This window comes from Hyperolius riggenbachi, chromosome 12 (genome assembly GCF_040937935.1).
Source record: "Hyperolius riggenbachi isolate aHypRig1 chromosome 12, aHypRig1.pri, whole genome shotgun sequence".
In the NCBI taxonomy this organism is placed as follows: Eukaryota; Metazoa; Chordata; class Amphibia; order Anura; family Hyperoliidae; genus Hyperolius; species Hyperolius riggenbachi.
In genome coordinates, this window is record NC_090657.1 from 174,662,922 (window position 1) to 174,676,996 (window position 14,075).

Below are 14,075 nucleotides of genomic sequence, written 5' to 3' on the forward strand. Positions count from 1 at the left end.
TGGACACTGCGGCGGTTTTGGAGCGATCGCGATTAGCGTGCTATGCACGCTAATCACGATCGCAAATCGCGGAACGCTCGTCGCCGGCAAACCGCTGCATGCAACGCGGTTGCGGTTATCGCTAACCGCAACCGCGGCAGTGAGAACACGGCCACTAGCTACAATGTGTAGCGGTTCTTGCAGAACCGCTAGCGGTTTGCCGCGAGCGGGAATCGTGCGATTCCCGCTCAGGTGTGAATGGGCCCTAAATGTATTGTTACAGTAAAGCTGTTACTGAACAGCTACTGTAACAAAAAACGCCTGGCAAACCGCTCTGAAGTGCCGTTTTTCAGAGCGGTTTGCGTTTTTCCTATACTTAACATTGAGGCAGAAACGCATCCGCAATCCAAAATCTGCAGCAGCCCGGGAGTATGCGTTTCTGCAAAACGCCTCCTGCTCTGGTGTGCACCAGCCCATTGAAATACATTACCCAAGCGGATCCGCACCCGCAAGCGGATCGCAAACCGCAGCCGAAACGCTCTGGTGTGCACTAGGCCTCAGACAACACTACATTCTGTACAGTGAGTTGGACTGTACAGTAAAGGTGGCCATACATCAGGCGACTTGGCGGCTGATCGACCATCCGATTTGAGGATTACAATAAAATCATATAAAATCGGTGTTGCCAAGAGCATGCCTGATCGATTTCGTGCCAATTTGGTTGCATGTATTAATCGGACATGCTGCCAAATCTCAGGCATTTTACACAAGGGGGGACAGTGCCAGGGGTGGCAAGGCGGCATCACTAGGCCGATTCCAGAAAGATTTTTCATGCTGAAATCGATCGGGAATCGGCCTGTGGCTTACGGCGGCCAACAGATCCATACCTCCGAACATTTGAAGATGCGAAAGAGGGAAACTTAAGCCACGCCCCCTGTGAGGCCTTAAGCCACACCCCTGCTTTTGCAGGAGGGTGACAATGGGATGGAGGAGGGTGCCAGTTGGTGAAAAGGAGGGTGCCAGTGGGAAGAAGGGGATGTTAATGGGAAGGAGGAGGGACCAGTGGGCAGGGAGGAGGGTACCAATGGGCAGGGAGGAGAGAGCCTGTGGATGGAGAGGTGGGTGCCAGTGGGTAGAAGGGGGTTGCCAGTGGGTGGAGAGGAATGTGCAAGTGGGTAGGAGGGGGTTGTAAGTGGGTGGGGAGGAAGGTGCTAGTGGGTAATAGGGGGTTGCCAGTGGGTAGGGAGGAGGGTGCCACTAAGTGGGGAGGAGGTTGCTGCTGGGTAGGAGCAGGGTGCCTTTAGGTGGGGAGGTGGGTGCCAGTGGGTAGAAAGGGGATTGCCAGTGGGTGGGGAGGATGGTGTCCGTGGGTTGGGTAGGGGGTGCCACTTTAAGAGTGGGAGGAAGATGCCCTGGGCAGAGAGGAGGCAAAAAAAAAATATCGAGGTGCCAATGCGGGATGTGGGGCTGGCATCATTCCTCCCTCCCACCCTCCTTCTGAATGGGCCCTTCCTACTGTGTCCCCCTGCTTGCAGAGTTTGCGCAGCAGAGCAGGCAGTCATCTTACCATCCATCCAAGCATACCGGCAGAACGTCATAGAAACAGGAAGCAGAGAAGAGGCGGCTGTCAGTATGTGTGGATGGACCGGCCACTCCGCTGCGCAAACTCTGCAAGCAGGGGGACATGGTAGGGGGGCCATTCAGAGGGAGGGAGGGAGAAAGGAATGATGCCGGCATTGGCGCAGCTGCCGCCTCAACCATATTTTGCTGCCTCCTCTCTGCCCAGCTGACCGGGACACAACGGGGGTGGCACGGGATATCGGGAAAGCCCCCCCAACCTGGGACAGTCCCGCAGGATCCGGGATGGTTGGGGGGGCTTGCAGATCTCTCTGCGTTCAGTTCCGATTAGAGAGAGATCTGTCTCTTGGTCAATCGACAACCAAAATCTCTAGAAGTATGGGCACCTTTACTCTCACTGATAAATAATTATAATTGTTAATTGTTTATCTCATCAGTTTATTTTCACTTCTGGTTTGCAACAGGACCACCACCCAAATTCATAAAATTGTGTGGACCTCAGACAAGGTGTACTCTATGTTTTTTTTTTCCTTTATACTTTTTTTTATGGATCCCCTCTCCCCCTCCTGAAACACTAAAATTGTCAATGAGTCGCATGTGGGCAATTGGGCGCCGCCATAGGCCACAAGGGTAATTTTGGTGCCAGGCACCAGAGTTCGTTAAAGTACAGTAAGCCAAACTCTGACTAGTGGTGGTGCCAGAGTTAGCAGCAGCTATGGTCACGGTCAGGGATGGTTCTCAACCATGAGCCGCCTATCCTCCAATAAGTGCCCCCTCCTCCTCAAACAAGTAGTGGAACCAGTGTGCTCAAAAACACCCCTCCAACTGACAAACAATTAGTGGGTCACCTGTGCTTCCATAACCCCTCACTCCGTCCCCAGCAAACAAGGAGTGTGGACAGTGTGTTCCTCAATCCTCTACCCACTTACATTATGCAGAGAGGCAGCACAATTGACTGGTCTATCAACGGATCCTTTTCTCTCTCTGATCACCAGATGGCAGTGTCTCCTCATAGGCTCCAGATGTCACATGACATGTATCAGGAGTCGGATCCTCTTCTCTCTCCGACCACCAGGTGGCAGCATCTCCCCATAGGCTCCGGATGTCACATGACATGTATTGGGAGCTGGATCCTCTTCTTTCTCCGATCACCAGGTGGCAGCAATTCCCCGTAGGCTCCGGATGTCACATGACATGTATTGGGAGATGGATCCTCTTCTTTCTCCGATCACCAGGTGGCAGTGCCCCCCATAGGCTCTGGATGTCACATGACATGTATGAGGAGCCGGATCCTCTTCTCTCTCCGATCACCAGGTGGCAGCGTCTCCCCATAGGTTCCGGATGTCACATGTCAAGTATTGGGAACCAGATCCTCTTCTCTTCTCTCTCCAATCACCAGGTGGCAGCATCTCCACATAGGCTCCGGATGTCACATGACATGTATCAGGAGCCAGATCCTCTTCTCTCTCTGATGACCAGGTGGCAGCGTCTCCCCATAGACTCCGGATGTCACATGACATGTATCAGGAGCCGGATCCTCTTCTCTTCTCTCTCTGATCACCAGGTGGCATTGTCTCCCCATAGGTTCCGGATGTCACATGACATCTATCGGGAGCCAGATCCTCTTCTCTCTCTGATCACCAGATGGCAGTGACTCCCCATAGGCTCTGGATATCACATGACGTATCAGGAGCCTGATCTTCTTCTTCTCTCTCTGATGAACATGTGGCAGTGTCTCCCCATAAGTTCCGGATGTCACATGACGTATCAGGAGTCGAATCCTCTTCTTTCTCCAATCACTAAGTGGCAGCATCTCCCCATAGGCCCCCGGATGTCACATGACATGTATCGGGAGCCTGATCCTCTTCTCTCTCCAATCACCATGTGGCAGCGTCTCCCCATAGGCTCAGAATGTCACATGGCATGTATCAGGAGCCGGATCCTCTACTCTTTTCTCTCCGATCACCAGGTGGCAGTGTCTCTCCATAGGTTCCGGATGTCACATGACATGTATTGGGAGTCGGACCCTCTTCTCTCTCCATTCACCAGGTGGCAGCTTCTCCCCAAAGGCTCCGAATGTCATATGACATGTTTCAGGAGCCGGATCCTCTTCTCTCTCTGATCACCAGGTGGCAGTGTCTCCCCATAGGCTCTGGATCTCACATGACATGTATCGGGAGCCGGATTATCTTCTCTCTCCGATCACCAGGTGGAGTGTCTCCCCATAGGCCCCGGATGTCACATGACATGTATCGGGATCCGGATCCTCTTCTCCTCTCTCTCTTATAGCCAGGAGGCAGCGTCTCCCCATAGGCTCCGGATATCACATGACATATATCAGGAGGTGAATCCTCTTCTCTCTCCGATCACTAGGTGGCAGCATCTCCCCATAGGCTTTGGATGTCACATGACATGTATCAGAAGCCAGATCCTCTTCTCTTTCCGATGACCAGGAAGCAGCATCTCCCCATAGGCTCCGGATGTCACGTGACATGTATCGGGAGCCGGATCCTCTTCTCTTCTCTCTCTGATCACCAGGTAACAGCATCTTCCCATAGGCTCCGGATGTCACATGACATGTATCAGGAGCCAGATCCTCTTCTCTCTCCAATCACCAGATGGCAGTGTCTCCCCATAGGCTCCGGATGTCACATGATATGTATCAGGAGATGGATCCTCTTCTCTCCCCGATCACCAGGAGGCAACATCTCCCCATAGGCTCCGGATGTCACATGATATGTATCAGGAGCCGGATCATCTTCTCTCTCAGATCACTAGGTGGAAGCGTCTCCCCATAGGCTCTGGATGTCACATGATATGTATCAGGAGGTGGATCCTCTTCTCTCTCTGATCGCCAGGTGGCAGCGTCTCCCCATAGGCTCCGGATGTCACATGACATGTATCGGGAGCCGGATCCTCTTCTCTCTCTGATCGCCAGGTGGCAGCGTCTCCCCATAGGCTCCGAATATCACATGACATGTATCAGGTACTGGATCCTCTTCTCTCTCCGTTCACCAGGCGTCAGCGTCTCCCCATAGGCTACGAATGTCACGTGACATGTATCAGGCATCGGATCCTCTTCTCTCTCCGATCACCAGGTGGCAGCGTCTCCCCATAGACTCCGAATGTCACATGACATGTATCAGGAGCTGGATCCTCTTCTCTCTCCGATCACTAGGTGGCAGCATCTCCCCGTAGGCTCTGAATGTCACATGACATGTATTGGGAGCCTATGGAGAGATACCTCCGCACAGTGATAGGAGGTGCACAGTGCACAAGAAGAGAGGAGAACCTGGCAATAACCAAGTAATCGTGCTCTACAGCAGCCGCTCTGCGCCACTTCTCCCCTGCCATTCCTCTTAGATGTTGCTGCCTAAATCCAATTATTCAGGTGGCTTCATGGTAAGGCCAGCCCAGCTTTCAACAATCAAAATAAAAGCAACCCCCCTTTAAAGGAAAAAATAATAATTTTTGTGACTATCCACCAGTAGTGTCAAGTGCCATAATCTATATCTCTGGCAAAGTGGAGGAGAGGGAACAGATTTCCGGAAAGGTCACACAGGCCCAGGTCCTGGGCAGCTGGATAGGAAGGAGGCAGTGGCGTAGGAATCGCCATAGCAACCATAGCCAGAAGGGAATGCTCCCTTAGCCAGAAGCATTATGCGCTTTCACAGTTCCCAAAGACAAACTAGGCAAGTGTAGAATGCTCCCATCTACAGGATCTTGATCAAGAGAGGCGTGCCTGAACATGCACAGTAGCCCATAACTACAGCTGCGGTAGGGGGTCTCCCAGAGGGGACAGAGGCACCCTGGAGAAAGACGAAGTTACAGCGAGACACCTGATAGATAGTATATGGAGGCTGCCATATTTATTACCTGTTAAACCAATACCAGTTGCCTGGCAGTCCTGCTGCTCTATTTGTCTGCAGAAGTGGCTGAATAACACCAGAAACAAGCATGCGGCTAATCTTGTCAGATCTGACAATAATGTTGGAAACCTCTGATCCGCTGCATGCTTGTTCAGGGTCTATGGCTAATAGTATTTGAGGCAGAGGATCAGCAGGACAGCCAGGCAACTGGTATTGCTTAAAAGGAAATGCATATGGCAGCCTCCTTTAACCCTCCTGGCGGTTTGCTAAAAATCCGCCAGGGGGCAGCAAATCCGTTTTTTTTAATTTTCTTTTTCATGTCGCGAGACATGGTCTCGCTACATGATAGCCGCTGCTTAGCGGCATCCCCCCAGCCCCTCCGATTGCCTCTGGCGATCGGAGATCAGGAGATCCTGTTCAAAGAACAAGATCTCCTGGAGGGCTTCCCCCGTCGCCACGGGCGGGATGACGTCACCGTCGTCATCGACGTCGTGACGTCAAAGGGGACTCCGATCCACCCCACAACGCTGCCTGGCACTGATTGGCCAGGCAGCGCACGGGGTCTGGGGGGGGGCGGCCGCGGCGCGGCGGATCGGCGGGTAGCGGCGGCGATCGCATTGCACACACAGCAAGCAAAAAAAAATTATGCAAATCGGCCCACCGGGGCCTGAGCGGCGCCTTCCGGCGGCATAGCCCGTGCTCAGCATGGGTTTACCGCCAGGGAGGTTAAGCTACTTATACATACTGTGGCTACCTGTGGGGGCTACCAGGGCCGGCGCTACCATAGAGGCAAAGGGGGCAATTGCCCCAGGGCCCCAGAGCTTGTAGGGGCCCCCAGTGGCTACAAGAGGAAAAAAACTATTTCAAATCGACCTTATAGTTTTTGAGAAAATCGAAAGTTTCAAAGGAAAAAAGTATACTTTTAAATGCGGTAAATGTCACTTTTAGTAGCAAACCTAACGGTAGTGTAATTTTACATGCATCAAAAGAAAGAGCAATAAATTTCCTGACGGGGTTTCCAAGGGGTCCATACAGAGCCGCAGCGCTTTGGCCAGGGATTGCTATACAGCCGCAATATGGCTGTATGAAGATCCCTGGCATTTTTTCCTATTTTCCCAATTTTTTTATGTTTAGAGTGTGGGAATTTAAAAAAAAATTATGTGGGGTCCCCCCTCCTGAAACTTTTTAACCCCTTGTCCTCCATGCAGACTGGGGTAGCCAGAATGTGGAGCTCCGACCGATTGGGGCTTCACACCCTGACTATACCAGCTGCAAAAAAGGTCCCTTAATGCCGATTTTTGTTACGGGGTATCTGTTGGGGGGGGGCCCCAGGTTTATTTTGCACTGGGGCCCCATTGTTGCTTAAACCGGACCTGGGGGCTACCTAATACTGGAGGGTATCTCTAGCTCCCTTTACTGGGGGGGCTACCTGGGGCACAAGGTAATATATATGTTACGGCCAGAACCCGAAGTTTATCCAGAACTAGAAGTGGCCGGCCACTTCGGGTTCTGGCCGGCCAATGTGCGAACTGGCCGCTGCGCTGTGGCCAATGTGAGAAATGCAACAATTCCTGTAAGGTTAATGTTATGCTGTGGCCGCAGCGCAGCGGGCAAATGTATCACATCTTTAGTTTATTCAATGAAATTAAGCCGGCGACAATGTGCGAACTGCCTTTTTTTTATCTGCCTCTCTCTCCTCCTCCCCCTGCCTCTCTCGCTCTCCTATGGGCAGCCGGGCGGGGACACGCGTGTCCCTCCGGAGTCGTTCGTCGCGGCAGGGAATCCTGCCGTTCTTGCAGAGCGGGTGCTGGCAGAAGCAATGTTTGCAGCCTCCCCGCTCTGCTCTCCTGCCGCAACGAACGACTCTCCTGGACACGCGTGTCCCCCGCCCGCTGCCCATAAGAGAAGGAGAGAGAGGCGGGGGGAGGAGAGAGGCAGAGAAAAAGCCGGCGGCTTAATTTCATTGAATAAACTAAGATGTGATACATTTGCCCGCTGCGCTGCGGCCACAGCATAACATTAACCTTACAGGAATTGTTGCATTTCTCACATTGGCCGCAGCGCAGCGGCCAGTTCGCACATTGGCCGGCCAGAACCCGAAGTGGCCGGCCACTTCTAGTTCTGGCCAAACTTCGGGTTCTGGCCGTAACATATATACAGTGGTGTGAAAAACTATTTGCCCCCTTCCTGATTTCTTATTCTTTTGCATGTTTGTCACACTTAAATGTTTCTGCTCATCAAAAACCGTTAACTATTAGTCAAAGATAACAGAATTGAACACAAAATGCAGTTTTAAATGATGGTTTTTATTATTTAATGAGAAAAAAAACTCCAAATCTACATGGTCCTGTGTGAAAAAGTGATTGCCCCCCCTTGTTAAAAAAATAACGTAACTGTGGTTTATCACACATTTCTGTAGTCACCCCCAGGCCTGATTACTGCCACACCTGTTTCAATCAAGAAATCACTTAAATAGGAGCTATCTGACACAGAGAAGTAGACCAAAAGCACCTCAAAAGCTAGACATCATGCCAAGATCCCAAGAAATCCAGGAACAAATGAGAACAAAAGTACTGTAATTGAGATCTATCAGTCTGCTAAAGGTTATAAAGCCATTTCTAAAGCTTTGGGACTCCAGCGAACCACAGTGAGAGCCATTATCCACAAATAGCAAAAACATGGAACAGTGAAGAACCTTCCCAGGAGTGGCCGGCCGACCAAAATTACCCCAAGAGCGCAGAGAAAACTCATCTGAGAGGCCACAAAAGACCCCAGGACAACATCTCAAGAACTGCAGGCCTCACTTGCCTCAATTAAGGCCAGTGTTCACGACTCCACCATAAGAAAGAGACAGGGCAAAAACAGCCTGCATGGCAGATATGCAAGGCGCAAACCACTTTTAAGCAAAAAGAACATTAAGACTCGTCTTAATTTTGCTAAAAAACATCTCAATGATTGCCAAGACTTTTGGGAAAATACCTTGTGGACCGACAAGACAAAAGTTGAACTTTTTGGAAGGTGCGTGTCCCATTACATCTGGCGTAGAAGTAACACAGCATTTCAGCAAAAGAACATCATGCCAACAGTAAAATATGGTGGTGGTAGTGTGATGGTCTGGTGTTGTTTTGCTGCTTCAGGACCTGGAAGGCTTGCTGTGATAGATGGAACCATGAATTCTACTGTCTACCAAAAAACCCTGAAGGAGAATGTCCAGCCATCTGTTCGTCAACTCAAGCTGAAGCGATCTTAGGTGCTGCAGCAGGACAATGACCCAAAACACACCAGCAAATCCACCTCTGAATGGCTGAAGAAAAACAAAATGTAGACTTTGGAGTGGCCTAGTCAAAATCGTGACCTGAATCCTATTGAGATGTTGTGGCATGACCTTAAAAGGCGGTTCATGCTAGAAAACCCTCAAATAAAGCTGAATTACAACAATTCTGCAAAGATGAGTGGGCCAAAATTCCTCCAGAGCGCTGTAAAAGACTCCTTGCAAGTTATCGCAAATGCTTGATTGCAGTTATTGCTGCTAAGGGTGGCCCAACCAGTTATTAGGTTCAGGGGGCAATTTCTTTTTCACACAGGGCCATGTAGGTTTTGAGTTTTTTTTCTCACTAAATAATAAAAACCATCATTTAAAACTGCATTTTGTGTTCAATTATGTTATCTTTGACTAATAGTTAACGATTTTTGATGAGCAGAAACATTTAAGTGTGACAAGCATGCAAAAGAATAAGAAATCAGGAAGGGGGCAAATAGTTTTTTACACCACTGTATATATATTTTGGGGGGGGGCAATCCAAATTTTGCTATGGGGCCCCATGATTTCTAGCTACGCCCCTGGAAGGAGGACTTATTGCATATGGAAGAGGAGGATGCAAATGGGGAGCAACATATAGAAGACAGGAGCAAGCTGCTTCCCATGGGAGCGATACATGAATAGGAGCGGCGGCAGGGCCGTTTCTTGCCCTGTTCAGCCGGTTCTGCTGAACGGGGAGCCGATGAGAGTGACAGATTAGGGGGCGCCAGGCAGAAAGGATGTGACGTCACGTCACTGCTAGGAGCCGGTGACGTGCGGACGCAGTGCAGCGAGAGGCAGGAGGAGCTGTGCACCAGTGTGATCACCGGCTTCCTAGATCCTTCTGGGCACTCCTGCGTGTTAACGTCACGTGACAGGAGCGGCCGCGCGATGACATCGATCCTGTCACGGACGTTTCCTCCTACTGTGCAGCAGCGGTGTGCGGCGGAGCCCAGCCCCAGAAGGTGGAGTCTTTTTGGCCAGTCGGACTCGGGCTTCTCGCTGCCACTGCTGCTAGTGTGTGCCTTGGCCCTTGCTGCCGCTGCCCGCTAGCACCTCCGTGGTCCCCAGCCCGGACCCCCACCGATCCTGGCCCGGCGCCTTCTTCCAGTTCCACCTGCCATGAGATGGACATCATGGTAAGTAGGCAGTAAGGCAGGCAGTCTATGTACTGCACTGCCTCTCTCTTTCTGATGTGGCTGCTGGGGGAGGGGGGCGCTCTTTTTGCCCTGGACTGGTGGTCAGAGCCCACCATGGTGATGGTCTAACAGTGTGACTCCCTGGCTGGGGGTAGGGGGGCGCTTTTTCTGCCCTGGGCTGGTGGTCAGAGTCTGACCACCAACCAGCCCAGGGCAAAAAGAGTACCCCCATCCCTAGTCAGGGAGTCACAGTCAGACCATGGTGGGCTCTGACCACCAGTCCAGGGCAAAAAGAGCACCCCCCTACCACCCACAGCCAGGGAGTCAAAGTCAGACCATGGTGGTCTGACGGTCAGTATTTTTTGACTCTCAAACTGGGTGAAATTTAGCCTAGAAACTGCCCTGAGCGACGGATCAAGTCATTTGAGCACAAGGATTGGCAGGCATCTACTAGCTACCGTGTTTAGTATCATAGTCCAGTACCTAAATGGTGATTTCGGCCCCTGATGAGGGTAGTAGCTGATACATAGGAAAATGGTTGTAGCTGATCATAGACGATACAACTAGCGGTCCCTACTTTGTGGACAACCAACTAACAGACTGGCACTGCTTTAATCTGTACTGAACTCGGCTGCTTGTCTCATTTATCTCTCTTCTAGCTCCTCCTCTGCTGCTCCTCTCTGTCAAGCTTTTCATTGGCTACCAATTAACCGGAGGATCCAGTTTAAACTCTTAACCCTACAAAGCTCTTCACAATCTCTCTCCCCTGTACATCTCCTCACTTTTTACCAGATATCATCCTAACCGCAATCTCAGATCTGCACATGACCTTCTTTTGTCTTCCTCTAGAATCACCTCCTCACATTCACATATACAAGATTTCTCACGTGCTTTACCTCTGCTCTGGAATCCCCTTTCACAACACATCTGTCACTCTCCAAACCTATGATATCTTTAAACGCTTCCTCAAAACGCACTTTTTCCAGTAAGCATACGCTCTTCCTTAGGCCATTCCCCCTTTGACCTAAGGCCAAGGTGCTCTTCTTACTAGAGTGGGTGGGGAAGTGCCTTTAGGGAATGGGGGGAGGGTTTTGAGGTGTTGAGGGTTTAGATTAGGCAGTAGGTAATGGGGGGGGGGGGGGGGGGGTTCAAGTGAGAATGGGTGCCGGACCTGCATATTAAAATATCACTAAATTAAATTTCTGATCTTTTACTACTAGCGGCACCACCCGGACCCAACTGAAACAGTGTCACTGCAGTACTTACTGGGTGGTGGGAGTTGTTCACATGGAGAAGGGGCTGCACATGGAATGAGGGTGGGAGGGTGGTCTGCACATGGAATGAGGGTGGTCTGCTGCACATGGAATGATATGGTCAGCTACATATCATAGTTGGCCTAGGTAGGTACGGAAAAAGTATGAATTCTCAGTGTACTCTGTCAGAGCTGCCATTAGGGGGGAACAATAACATTCTAGTACTGTGTCCAATTTGTTAAATGATCTTGCTCATAGCCCTTCCTTTGATGAGGAACGAAGGAGGGGTGGTGGAGAACGATTACTCCTCTAGAATGCGTAGAACAGACTGCGTGATAGTGGTGTCCTACCCAAGGTCATTTCAGTGCTTTGATTTTTTTTCCAAGTTAAATGCATTTCTAAAAGTATACAAATATGAGGATTGAGTTATTAAAATCAATAAAATGATTTGTTGGAAAAAAAAAGATGACTAATACACCTGTGACTTACCCACTCCCCTTAGCTTGTCTAGAGGTGGGGCCTGTAATGGGCACTGACCTCTGACCTTTCTGTTCATTCCTCTAGGGCAGGGCTTTTCAATCTTTTCACTAATTGTACCAGTTTTAACACCTGAAAATTTTCAAGTACCACCAGTGTGCATGCGCAGTAGAGCAGAGCCGATGGGGCAATACTGTTTCCACCAGAATCAGAGTGGAGAGCCGCTACTGCCAGGTGGAACGCAGCGTGACCAAGTGTCTTTGTGACACGAAACGGCCGTCGCTCCCCGCCATCCACACCCGCCACCCACCTCCTTCACCATCATCGCTCCACAAGCTGGTATGTTAACCACTTAACTGCTATATGGAATCCTACGTGATGTTTCTTTCACTGCTGCAATAAACACGGATGTTTCAGGACGGAAGGTGCACGCATTTTCTTTCTTCATTACCAAGATTTGTTACTTCTATGCCTACTACGCAGCGGAGCACACGTCCCACATGTGAGTGGCAGCAAGGATTTGGCTGGAAGCGGTGAGAGAGTTTTGCTTGTTCTTTTTTATTCTTCCACTGGCCAGTGGCGTAGCTAAGCAGCTGTGGGCCCCGATGCAAGTTTTATAATGGGGCCCCTAAGCACTCTATACAAAACAATTGATACGGCGCACCAAAACCTGCCAATGGCAACTACAGTGTCAGAGGTGCAAGAAGGGGATGGGGAGCAGTTTGTTAATGATTACCACTATTCAAAGTATCTATAGAAGTGATTGTTATGAGCACAGGACCATTAGTGAGCTAAAACTGTAGTTGATGGAGGGCCCTCCGGGGCCCCTCTGGCCCAAGGGCCCCGATACGGTCGCTACCTCTGCAACCCCTATTGCTACGCCCCTGCCACTGGATATTTGAATGGGAGTGCCGCACTATTTCTTTTCTAGCACAGTAAACACATAGGCTAATGGGTCACACTTTAACAGACAGTCAAAGAAATTCTAATATTTTCAAGTTGACATACAGTAAATGTTATGCATATTCAAGGTTTGCGCTCTCGGACTCTCCAATATTTCTATGCACAACACAATGCAGGCCCCCCTTCTTCAGGGTATAACTCACCAGATCTTCTGGTCTGACCGACCAAATCACGCCTCCGGGGTGTATGCCTACCCGTCGCCTCTCTGGCAAGCTGCTTTCTTCCTCCGTATTTCCTCGTTTACCAGATTCAGATCACCATCATGTACATCCACATGCTGATCAAAGAGAAGGAAGGGAGGGAGGAAAGCGCTTCCAATTGTGCAGATCGTTTATTGTAAAAGTTTAAAAGTCTTTAAATAAAACTTTACAAGTTTGGCAAGCGTCTCATGGGCTTTACAAAAGGTACAGGTGAGCCCAGTCCCTGAGTGACCGCTCTATAACCATCTGCTGCCTTAATCGCCGCTGTCATGTTGTGCTGGCACGCTGGACGCTGCTCGTTCGCTTTTACACTCCTCCACCAGTGACATCACTCTGCTGGCTCCGCCCAATGCGTTTTGTTGCCTAGCAACTCATCAGGGTCGTTGGTGTTCCTACCACGTAAGGGGGCCTTGCTATTAACTGCTAAAGTCGGCGGGGTTTGGCGGATTTTTAATCACGAATACTTTTTTGTTTGAAATTTCAAAATCGATTCTCTCAAAAACTAAAAGTTCTTTTTTGAATTTTTCTTTTTAAAGTGAACCAGAGACGAAGCACCCTCATGTATTTTACTATATATATATATATATCAGTGTAAACATTATAGAAAACACCTACCCTGCTCTCTGTTTCATTCCTAACTGCTCAGCCTGTTTGTTATTGGTCCTGATAAAATCCCGGACTGAGCATTCAGTCTGGCTTTGCTCAGGAATCATTTCAAAGTCACGCCATTTCCGGGGGCCTGCATTGTGTTGTGCATAGAAATATTGAAGAGTCAGAGAGTGCAAACCTTGACTATGCATTAATTACCAACAAAACCCTGTACTATGTTTGCTGAACTTGGACTCTTTTTCACAATTACATTGCACACAAGTTGGTGCATTGTCTGATCAGCTGTGTAAGACACATTTTAAGTGATGGCTATAGGATATACTTTTATCCGTTTAGTCACTTTGTATATGTGAATTATATAGAGCGCTTTGTTTTATATTTTATATTTTGACATAAATGTTATGTTACTATTTGTTTTTCTTGCAAATCCGTGCAGCCTGGAATTAACCAATAAAATGTAGTTAATGATTCGGGTCTATTTTCAAGTCGGAATGATCACTATTTCTAGGTGAACGTTTATACACCTCACTCTAACCGGGTGTTTCCTAAAGGAGCAAAGGCAGAAATGGTACCAGGCGGGAGGAGAGGGGTAACTCACACGTCTTACAATCAAAATGAAGAATATCAAGACAACAGTCTAATTATAATAATAATAAGCTTCTAGATCTCATCCTGGCCATGTGGCAGATATAGTATTTTAGATTTATACA